Raw genomic sequence first — 12967 nt, 5'->3', positions numbered from 1 at the left:
ACTTAATTTGCATCGGCTACGCGATATTTACAATAGCCTCGAGATGTAATATAAATGTAAGATCGGCACGGCTGTCGAATCGAAATGTTAACTAAATGAAATAAAAAGTTGTCTCTTCTTGTTAGCGTTTAGGAGCAAAGCAAGGTCAAAGGGCAAAGGTCACGCGATGGAACCTTCTGCCCTACACGTCAAACTTTTATCGGTCTCACGATTTTACTATACTAAATAATGTTAATAAAATCCGCTTGTATCGACATAAAACTGTTTTAACGTCATATTTAAAAAACTCTCAAATTTACAAAATTAGATTACAAAATTTATTTAACATAGGATCGAACACGTAATTTCTTCTAAGGTCAGAGTACACTTCTTAGAATGACTGTGGATGGTGTTCTCCCCCATATGAATTCGGTAGGGTGAGGTGGCTGTTTTGCTTGTTTGTAGAAGAGGGTCGCCACTTTGGGTTTTATTTTGACTAGGTTCTCGGTCCCCCTGACTACGAGTCTGGATTTTTTTACGCTCAAATGACTTGGTCTCCTAATACTCTGTGGCAAATATCAACTCTTGACATGTACTCCTTCATACCTCTACGCTGGTGATAAAATACGGCAGTACGATTTTATATAGCCACCCATATCAGAGTTAAGAATTTTATGATCATAGTAATATTATTTTTGACGTTGTCGTGTAAATAAAAAGTACATGTGTACATTTTTATATACTTACATTCACACACGAGTTTCCGTAATTTACTGTACGATTTATAACTAATTTTATTTTTTCTATAAACATAATTAGGATGTTAAAAACAATAATTTTAAAACAATTGTAAAATTTCTTAAGAATAAACAAGTTCAGTGGATATCACGATTTACATTGCCAATACTTTTATATTCTATCAAATTATCCCAGCATGCATCTACACATGCACCGGTATTTAAATTAATAGCATTAATTAATATTAATAGCATTACATAATTTTTGATACAACAATGTTCAACAATATGTCTCGTTACACGGTGTTCTATGTTATACAATATTTTGATATTATTCCGGTCAATAATACAATTTGTAACACTACAATGCTGTTGCCACGGAAATTCAGTTTTATTTAGTCGAATTGTCGCCTCGCGTTTTTTAGTCTCACTTCAAGTTTTCTTCCTGTTTCGCTAATATAGCACTGTCGTTCTGTACATGTACACATCAATCTATAAACGACTCCTGCCACTTCCACAGGACTCTTCGACTGTTTCACAATTCCTTTGTCGGGGAAAAATCATCGGGGGAAAATCTGATGCAATCGCATGTAACTCTTGACTTGCGTCAAAAGTTACGTTATTGTGACACTTTCCCCATCATAAATTTGACAACAGCTGTCAACTTATTAAATTAATTGCCGCCGATGGCTAAGATCAGAATATCCGCGGGCCACCTTTTCGTTACTCTCTATCATGTAACAGGTGGGGTTCTTGTTAATTGGCTACTGATTTGTACATTGTAACAGAGGTGGGAATGAATAATCCGCTACCAATAAAGTTATAAGCTACACTTCAACTCTAATATACCTCTTTATAAATATAAAAAAAAAACACTTATCAGATGCATATTAAATGATAGTGTCAAGCGTATTCTCACAGAAAACAATTAATTAAAAAGAAGACTATAGGAACACATAGAAATTCTGAAAATACAAGAAAACATTAGAATTAATTACAACGTGTGACTGAAGCTACATGACAGCTGAGATGAGACGACATAGAAAAATAAAAATTGTAAAAATTTAGTTGGCTTTACACAGTCTTGTAAATTTGGTGTATTTGTTTTGTTTAAGGTCTGGAAACCAATATAATATATAATCGAGACGGGTTGATGATAATAATAATAATAAGCGCAGAGCCCAAACGGTTTGAGTTGAAAGTTAAAATTTGGTACACAGATAGGGTACATCACGAAAACGCACACTAAAAAGAGATTTTTCGAAATTCCACCCCATGGGGGAGAGGGACATGATTAAAGCTTAATACTTCCATCAACAATGGAAGTGTTAAGTAACAATGAAATTGTTAAGAGAAAGTGACGTGCAAGACGCAGAAGCAGATTTTTTCGTTTTTGTAAGAAATCAAACATATTTTTAGACCCATCTAAAAATTCTCTAATTAGTCTGGAAACAAGAGGACCCAATTCTTGCATTCTGCGAAAACGAGTAAGGTCGACTGTAACGTAATAATCTTAATCTTAGGGCGCGACTTTGCAGATGTAAGCAAACGAATTTTTCGAGAGAGCGAGAATATGCGGCGAGAAGAGGCTAGACGCGATAAATATCAAAACCTGTCAGATATGTCCGAGAACCAGAAATTTGCTCTCGCCAGCGTTATTTCTCGCTTCGCGTTTATGCGTGGTTTTCCTTTGCAAAAACTAAATTGCTCGCAACCTTTCGCTCGCTTTATTACGGATTTCAAATAATTCTCAAGAAAGACACAATATGCTGCACTATTATTTAATAATATCTTAATTACATAATGCTTCAGAATACAACTCTTATGGTCTCAAAAATGCGTTAGCTTTACCTCAACGTTCGAAGGAGTCGTGCGATATGTTTTTAGTTCTGTGAATAAAAATCGCCATTTTTTGCTTGCTCGCTGAAAGTAATGAGCTCTTGTTAAGTCACCAATAGCATTACTATTCAACAATACGTTGCTCCTGTTTAAAAAAGACACCTTTGTTAAAGATTGTTAACGTCACATTCTATATAAATGCTTGAAGACACGAGATCTGAAAACAAGTAAAACGGCAAAGCTCTATTTGGGACAAGACTATGTCTCGGAGACTCACTACTAAGTGGAATCGCTCAAGAGGGTCTCGTTTTCATTCTCTAATCTTCTTTGGTATCGCTGCTTTTAAGCGCGATCGTTCAAACTTTGCCGGCCATGACCACGAGGTCGTCCACGAAGCATTTTCGATGAAATTAACCTACCCAGGTATACCCTATTTAATGTCGAAATTTCTTTTCGTTGCGTGACGGCCAGGTTTGAGTTTTTGTGGATGCGAAAGGAAAATTTTCCGTTCTTGAAAAACATAATCATGGCTATTGTATCGTCCGAAATTATTATTTTTATTTTGCACAAACAATATACAGTTGAACCCGATTGTAATGTCATCGGACGTAACGACAAACCTAATATAACGTCTGTAGTGGCGTGGCTAAAATCTGTACGTGGCACGTCCTACCTTGTCCGTGTTTTCCACGTTGACGTCGACCACGTGTTCTGCAGGTAAAAATTAACTGAGAAATGTTCCAGGAAAATAATTTACTTAATTTGCATCGGCTACGCGATATTTACAATAGCCTCGAGATGTAATATAAATGTAAGATCGGCACGGCTGTCGAATCGAAATGTTAACTAAATGAAATAAAAAGTTGTCTCTTCTTGTTAGCGTTTAGGAGCAAAGCAAGGTCAAAGGGCAAAGGTCACGCGATGGAACCTTCTGCCCTACACGTCAAACTTTTATCGGTCTCACGATTTTACTATACTAAATAATGTTAATAAAATCCGCTTGTATCGACATAAAACTGTTTTAACGTCATATTTAAAAAACTCTCAAATTTACAAAATTAGATTACAAAATTTATTTAACATAGGATCGAACACGTAATTTCTTCTAAGGTCAGAGTACACTTCTTAGAATGACTGTGGATGGTGTTCTCCCCCATATGAATTCGGTAGGGTGAGGTGGCTGTTTTGCTTGTTTGTAGAAGAGGGTCGCCACTTTGGGTTTTATTTTGACTAGGTTCTCGGTCCCCCTGACTACGAGTCTGGATTTTTTTACGCTCAAATGACTTGGTCTCCTAATACTCTGTGGCAAATATCAACTCTTGACATGTACTCCTTCATACCTCTACGCTGGTGATAAAATACGGCAGTACGATTTTATATAGCCACCCATATCAGAGTTAAGAATTTTATGATCATAGTAATATTATTTTTGACGTTGTCGTGTAAATAAAAAGTTCATGTGTACATTTTTATATACTTACATTCACACACGAGTTTCCGTAATTTACTGTACGATTTATAACTAATTTTATTTTTTCTATAAACATAATTAGGATGTTAAAAACAATAATTTTAAAACAATTGTAAAATTTCTTAAGAATAAACAAGTTCAGTGGATATCACGATTTACATTGCCAATACTTTTATATTCTATCAAATTATCCCAGCATGCATCTACACATGCACCGGTATTTAAATTAATAGCATTAATTAATATTAATAGCATTACATAATTTTTGATACAACAATGTTCAACAATATGTCTCGTTACACGGTGTTCTATGTTATACAATATTTTGATATTATTCCGGTCAATAATACAATTTGTAACACTACAATGCTGTTGCCACGGAAATTCAGTTTTATTTAGTCGAATTGTCGCCTCGCGTTTTTTAGTCTCACTTCAAGTTTTCTTCCTGTTTCGCTAATATAGCACTGTCGTTCTGTACATGTACACATCAATCTATAAACGACTCCTGCCACTTCCACAGGACTCTTCGACTGTTTCACAATTCCTTTGTCGGGGAAAAATCATCGGGGGAAAATCTGATGCAATCGCATGTAACTCTTGACTTGCGTCAAAAGTTACGTTATTGTGACACTTTCCCCATCATAAATTTGACAACAGCTGTCAACTTATTAAATTAATTGCCGCCGATGGCTAAGATCAGAATATCCGCGGGCCACCTTTTCGTTACTCTCTATCATGTAACAGGTGGGGTTCTTGTTAATTGGCTACTGATTTGTACATTGTAACAGAGGTGGGAATGAATAATCCCCTGTTGTGAGGTTAGAAATTTCACAGACCATTAGAAGGTCATTTTTCAATGTGACGCAGTACACTTATAGTTCAAATGGTCTAACTTTAACTTCCGTGAAAAGATGGAAAAAGGGAAATAATGATAAAAATAAAAATTATCGAAGCTCTACCATTCACACGAGAGCTGGAATTCTCAACAGGACTATAAAGACGTTACTTTGACATCTCGAGAAAGAGGTCTAAACGAGTATCGACAGTGCTGTGGAATGTGTGCGGATGCACATTATCATGAAACAACACAACGTTGTTTCATACGTCGTTACATCATATTCTTTCTTTCAATTGAATTTTTGTATAAAATATATAATTTATTAGATTAGAATAGTTTTAGATNAAATTTTGGCACAGTCTTACTGTGATTATTATAAAAGTTATTTGACATATTCAAAAAATTTAATAAATAAAATTAAAGTAATTGTACGAAAGTTGAGCAACTCTAATACATTTGAAATAATCTTGTAAATTAAATATGATCAACATAAGTAATTGATTATTTCGATCATTTTCTAAATTTATTTTATTTAAAATCGCTTCGTATATGATAGAAATGAAATATTTACAGAAATTGTTGTATTGTTTATGAGTAAAATGAGGAAAGTTACGAAAATAACTTTTGTTATTTTAAAAGTAAAGGTGAAATCAAGGTTTTGAATTTATTAGAGATTTTTTTCACGATTAAAAAGTTATCATAAGGATCAAGGAAATATGAAAAAACTGAAAGTAATTAACATTAATGTGTTTCTATTTGTGATTTGAACAACTGGGCAATTGTGTCGAAAAAATTGACTTTTCTAAAAGTTGATTAAAATGAATTCTAGAGTATTAGCGCTGATNCGATTATTTTCTAAATTTATTTTTTTTAAATTTGCTTTGTATGTAATAGAGATGAAATATTTACAGAAATTGTTGTATTGTTTATGAGTAAAATGAGGAAAGTTACGAAAATAACTTTCCTTATTTTAAAAGTAATGGTAAAATCAAGGTTTTGAATTTATTAGAGATTTCTTTCACGATCTAAAAGTTATCAGAAGGATCAAGGAAATATGAAAAAACTGAAAGTAATTAACTTTTGTGTGTTTCTATTTGTGATTTGAACAGCTGGGCAATTGTGTCGAAAAATTGACATTTCTAAAAGTTGATTAAAATGAATTCTAGAGTATTAGCGCTGATAAGGTTTGACTCAACCTCGTTTAATTTGTGAATAAAACCGTGACTTCAGCTTTATCTTAAAAATTACATCATTATTATATTTTTAACTTTCCTTGTATTGTTCCGAGTTTTATTTATGACGGATAATAATTTTGACATCATATTCGACATAAGTTAAATTCTTGACAATCAATGGTAAGAAGTCTATAGCGAAATCGAAATATAATAAATTATTTACTTTATACATTTTATTTTAAGCTTTATTTTACTCGATTTAATCAATTAAAAGATTCGCTCAATTATTTAAAATTTTTTTTTTATTTATAAATAAGAAACACTGTGTCTATTATGATTTTTTCAAGTATCTAAATGTAAACCAAAAACAAAAACAAGAAAACAATCGAGTACGAACCAAAAGTAAATTAACACAAAACAACACACAATTTTTGACAATATTTTTTAAAATTCCTTAACTTCCTTAAATTAATTACTCAAGTTATTCCAATGTATTATTATCTGAAACCTAAACATTTTTTATTCGTGATTACGTTATATTATCAGTATTTTTTCGCGACCCAGTCATCGGGTGTTATATATAAAGTAAAGACAAAGAAATATTGCCTATAACAATTTTGTTTATTTGCAAGCAGAACAATATACACACATACGAAAAAAATCGGATTTAAGATTTGGTTTAAGCATTCAAATATTAATAAAAATAAATTGCGGTTTAATGGGACGGATGCGCTTTTTTTATTTGCAGCAGAACAATTTAAACGTAGCTGCAATATTTGACACTGCTGAACTTTAAGCGTCTACAACATATTTCAACGTTGAACGATATTCGGTTTTAATAACAGTTAAAAGTGAAAATGGCGTTTCACTAAAGGGTCGTAATTGGATGCAGTACTCGAAATATTTATTCCATATGTTACTTTTGATTTAGCATGTATATCATTTTTTTATATGAATAAAGCTGAAAAACACATTATGTATTTTTTTATTCCTGTGAACTTAGCAATAGAAGGGCAATGTTATTTGTNACTAAAGGGTCGTAATTGGATGCAGTACTCAAAACATTTATTCCATATGTTACTTTTGATTTAGCATGTATATCATTTTTTTATATGAATAAAGCTGAAAAACACATTATGTATTTTTTTATTCCTGTGAACTTAGCAATAGAAGGGCAATGTTATTTGTTTAAGTATTTCAACAAACATTATCACTTCGTTCGCACTAGTGAGAGTTCGCGGTGTCACGTGCGGTCATGAAATGGGTTGCCGAAACACAATGTCGGGTGTAGCTTGCACCAGTTTTCCCACAATTTGTGGCACGTACTTGTTTTCCATCAGAGCACCGAAAATATTTACCGGGTCTGACTGGTGATCGAACATCATGCTCCTAAATCACCATGCTCTGTGTGTCGCAGTTATATAGTAAGAATAGTTTCCATGTCAAATTACAATAAACCTAATTGTATTTTAAATAATATTTTCTAACTATATAACTTTTAGAAAAATATCCTCAGATTCTGATTACCTTTTAATCGAAATATTCTGTAACTACTTCAAATCCTAGGTTAAATTATAGATACACGAGTAAAAATCATTACTGCACTTTCGGTTTACTGGATGACGAGTTTAGACGTCAAACATTGGCACGTGTCATAGAAACTCTGATTTTAATTGGCATTTTTCCATGCTAATTGTTTTACAGGTATATCAATAAATACGTAGACAATTATTACCTATTACATTACAAACCTTAGAGCAAGAAGAGTATTAACCATGTTTCTGTCGACTTTCCAAATTTTTTTAAGTTTGCTTATTATATCTATTCTAGTGATATATTCATTAGGAAAGAAATGGAGTAACAGCAGAAAAACACAAAAAAAATTATTCGTCTTCCTCTGCAACTGCAGGTAAGAAAATCTTTTAAAATGTCGTTTATTTTACAAAAAAGAACTTTATAACGGTCTTCGGTTAAGTAACTTTTTCGTGGTTTTTTATGCAACATTTACGAATATTAAAACGAGGATAACGAATTTATCTACAAATTTTTTCCGCTTAAAATTATAATTTTTAATGCTCCGTTGACAATTATTTTAAATGATTGCAACACATCCCAGACAAATCTAAATAAAGAGTATTTTTGTGTTATTATTTTTTAAGTGTTACTAACTTTGTTATCCTAAGAATAAAACGTATTCTCGTTGGTTTATTTATAAAGATAAAGGTGTGGTTGGGAAGTAACTGCATTTATCATTACTTTTTATTTTTCGGGTATAAAGAAAGTTATTTGTAAGTAAAGAGTTTGTCCTGGTGCGGGTGATTAAAACGTTAATGTAAGGAACGAAAATGTGGAAATGCCGGTATATGGGCTGTCGTTAAACCAAGGATAGTTTTTTTATGGTTTGGAAGTGGCTTCAGATGTCTTACTTGTTGTGTTGGTGATCGAAGTTACTGATAGTTAGGAGAACTTCGGGAGTTATAAGACTGGTTAACTGTGTTTGGAAAATTGCTATTAGAAAGGTCGTCTGCTTTGTCTTTGATGTCGATACTAACGTGGAGGAAGTCCAGATAAAGTGTATGTGCTCGTCGTGTCTGTACTGTTGAGTAGTTTGTTATGGATGCTGCGGATGATAGTAGGAGATTTGTCATTGCAGTTGTTTAAGGCGAAGTGGAAGGATTTGCAATCGGTTGAAATAACGGCACGGGTAGGTCTATAGATAACATATGTGATTGCATGCAAGATGGCATAGCCCTTGTCGGTAAATATGGTGGAATCTAGCAACTAGTTGCTTGTTATTCCTAGAAGCGTTTGAAGGCGCCATCTGTTATCATATTTTATTTTTAAAAGTATATACTTTTAGCTGTTATAAAATGGTTATAAGTTAAATTTTAAAAGTGAGGAAAAGTTTTATAAAAATTTTAAATTCTAATAACCAGTAAAATCGTCATTAAGCTCCACCCTGCTGGAAACAAACACAACCACTTTTATCTCCCCATCCTGTCGACTCAACTACCGAAATAGAATAGCATCAATTTACCTCTGTAATACGCTTCTTGTCTAGATTTACATTTAATTTTACGAGCTGTATGACGATATTTTTTCCGCTAGTCTTACTACACCATCAATTACAAACAGGGCAATCTTTAGAAAATCACATTTTTATTACTTTAAGTATGAATTTCAAACTTCGTTACTCTTTTCAAGTCTTTGTGATGTAACTGTTTGGAAAATAATGCACACAAGTTAACATAAAATTTTTGCATTGTTACAAAATTTGTAAAAATTTTTAACTTACATGGTTATGAGAAGCACAGAAATGGTGAAGATTGATAACATACGGATGATAATTATTAATTTACAGGTGTTTGGTATAGCATTAGATACAATGTTAATGATTTACAAGAACGATATATATAAAATGGTGTAAAAATTGTAAGCTTACAGTAGAATCGATACATAATGTAAAAATAGCAGTTAGAGGCAAACAATATACATAAAATATACAGTACACTGTTAAAACAATAACACTTAAAACTGTGACATTGAAAACTGTTTTATCATTAAAACAACAAAATAAAATCATAAAGTACAAACTAAGTGAACTTTTAAAACAATAAGATAATATACTTATTTACAGTAACATCGTAACACATCGTGTTACGATGTCACTTTAAATAAGTATATTATCTTATTGTGATATGGATACCACGTTTTATGTAATTTTTGATTTGTATTATTATTTATCATTCTATCTTTGATTTTTAGTATTTCTAACCGTTCATACAATCTTTTTTTGTATACTGGATTTTTTATTAACCATTGTAACTGTAATAATTTGGCAATCTTTACTGTTACAATGAACTGCAACAGCCTAACTACTATTATTATATTTAATTTCGGATATGTGTCCTCTAAGCTGAGTTCGTAAATTACGTTTTTATGGTCCCATATATTATTATCATTATCATGAGTGTTTATCTTCCTATTCAAACAACGGATTATTTCGAGCACTTAATTATACCATGTTTGTGTTTATTATTTTCCATATTATTGATCCAGTTGTTCATTATGCATTTGTTGTAATTATTCATTAAAAACATTTTTATTGCATCTTGTGTTTCAGTTGTTTTGGTGGTAAGCCAATGATCGAATAGTTTTTGTTTTTATTTTTTTAATTTTTAAAATAAGTAATTCGACAACGCTACAGAGCGCTATAGTATAACTCAGCATAATGACAAAAGTTAAAGTGGCAAATTTGATTATTAATATCTCCAAGACCAACTAACCGATTTGGATAAAATTTAAAATATTTATATTTAATGTCCGCGATAAACAGTACGAAAGTGCTGAACTTTAAATAAATTCTTTGGATCGTTTTGGCAATTCCAAATTCTGCAATTTCGACTTAATTTACAACGAGGGATTTTCGCGACACCAAGATAATGGAAAATCTAGAAAACGTCTGCATACACTTAAAAGTTCTTTTGACAACAGACCACCTCTTTTTTGGTGTCTTTGAAAGTTTTATTTCAAAATAACGAGAATTTATAAAATTAAATTAATTAAATAACTGAAGAATTGTGTAAAAATCGACAAAAAGTTTATGACCAAAAATTTGTTTCCATTCTTACTACATTAATAATACAACTAGTGAATTTTATAATTACGCAATAATATTTAGCGTTATAAAAATTCCAGCGGCGAATTATCAAACTTTACCGACTGTTAATAGATTTTACTTTAAAAAATCACTTTTATATCTATAAATATACTACTGATAATATGTGTGTAACTTCATAAGTTATAAGATTTTAAAAATATTTTTCCATTATTAATTATAAAATTGTAAAACACTTAATTTTAACAGTAAAGATAAATTTTATAAAATATTGTAAACTTTAATAACTTGTAAAGTCTTCGTTATATTATACCTTTATATCTCTCCATCTCTAGACCTTAAATTACTAAAATTTAATAAAATCAATGACAGGTCACTATGTCCAGGCCATTTAATCAGAAACAAAGTGCTTCTACTTTACTGAAGTGTCTACAATACAAGGAAACAAAATTTCGCAATAAAAATATTTTTAACAAGTTAAAAAAAATCTACTAATTATTCGAAAATATACATTTTGCATATCCTAACATGGATAACGAAACTTATTTGTACAATTGCTATACAATATATTAAGTACGTGTATGAATAAATCAAATGTAACAAAATGAAAACAAAATACTTTTATGACATACGATATATAGTTATTGAGCTGCGATTCGAAATAACTGTAGGCCTATAAATTCCTACTGTCCATTGACTGTCTGATAGTCATTCCTTAATTTGAAGAAGGAGGAAAGATATACTAAGGAGACAAGCCGTGGACACTCTTCGCAAGTGCGGCCCTGAATAATTATATACGAACATTCGTTGAAAATCAGAAGTCAAATTACTTCAATTCAAATATTTTCCTTTGAAAGTATTTGATAGATGACAGGTATTATTTTGTTGTTGATGAAAAAGTATGATGTACAGGCGCAAGAAACCACTAATTTAAGTCGAAGGCGTATATTGTAAATTAAATTAATTAAACATAGGTTAAAAAGTTGCTGCTCGGCATTCTGACGATGTCGCAATAATGATTGCTCGTTATCAACTTTTATTTTTATAACAGATATTAATTTTTCAGAAAGTAAAGACAACGGCCAGGAGTTAAAAATGAATCTTCCGTCTATGTCCCTTTTACCACTTTTGTGGAACTTTATATTTTCTCAACGTGACAAGCAATACCACAATTCATACATGGGGATATGTATGTCAATAATATTTTATTGGGTAATTTGACTGTTTATAAATACGTAAATATTTTTCGTATTTTTCTAGTTGCTTTAAATTTATTCACTGGACTCTCTACGCTATTTCCAAACGAGAAAGTTGTCTGTATGAACTTATTTGGATGTAAGTTTATTGTTTTCTTACATCCAGAATCTGCAAAGGTAATAAAACACCTTAGTTATGTAATAAAACACTTAGTTATGTAATATATTCATTACGAATGTAAATATACAGTATTACGTTTTGTAGGAAGTGTTAAGAAGCAACAGTTTAATCAATAAGGATTTTACGTATGATTTCTTAAAGCCATTTCTCGGAGATAACAGTCTTCTGTACAGGTAATACATTATTTGATATTTAGTTCAAATATCGTTGTTTACAGTTATCTGAATTTAATTAAATAAAGTTCTGGCGATAATTGGAGAAGAAGAAGAAAATATTTAGCTCCACATTTTAATCTTTGGAATGTGAAAAATGATCAAAATGTATTTATGGAGCATTCAAACGTCTTAGTGGAGAAACTCAAACAATTGCAAAAGAATGAAATATTCGATATCCTGGAATGGATGAAATATTGCACTCTCGNACACTTTGAATTTCATACCAATTGGTTTCTGCGACAAGCACACTTATTTGTGGTACATTTATTTGTGGCAAAGATCTTATTTTCACTTTATCGAGTGCCTAGTAGGTAATGTGCGGATTACCTAGATACTCTGCAAATTATCTAGGTAATTTGAGAAATGGAACAATTTTCACAACTTTAACGGATCACGCTAGTTAATCTGCAGATTAGCTAGGTAATCTGCAGATTAACGAGTTTCCGAGCTTTAGCGGTAACATATACATATATATGTCACTTCAACAAAAGTAAGCTATTAAACTTCTCTTAACGAAATTAACAATGAACCGGGGCAGAAATTCAAACACTTTTCAACCATTTACACGTGTCACGATAATTACGAATTTATTCGTGTGAAATTCTGACACGCTGGACAACTTTCTTTCTTGTGTAACTGCAATTTTTATTAACACTATCTGTGACTAGCGAGAGTAGTGAGAACTAAAGCTGACTATAATCAATTTTGTATGACCTAA

At 31.6% G+C, this 12967-nt stretch overlaps 1 long non-coding RNA gene across 1 annotated transcript; it reads left to right on the top strand.

The window, feature by feature from the left end:
* Positions 1-11946: 11946 nt before the first annotated feature.
* On the top strand, positions 11947-12401 carry LOC111640207. Its single transcript, XR_002759237.1, has 3 exons — positions 11947-12030; positions 12119-12207; positions 12276-12401. It is a non-coding gene; the product is annotated as an uncharacterized LOC111640207 (long non-coding RNA).
* Positions 12402-12967: the final 566 nt, after the last annotated feature.

The sequence above is a fragment of the Centruroides sculpturatus genome, unplaced genomic scaffold (assembly GCF_000671375.1).
Source record: "Centruroides sculpturatus isolate CEXI.00-Female unplaced genomic scaffold, Cexi_2.0 scaffold1146, whole genome shotgun sequence".
NCBI lineage: Eukaryota > Metazoa > Arthropoda > Arachnida > Scorpiones > Buthidae > Centruroides > Centruroides sculpturatus.
The sequence above is the reverse complement of the archived record's forward strand: the minus strand, read 5'-3'. Positions and strand labels throughout refer to the sequence as shown.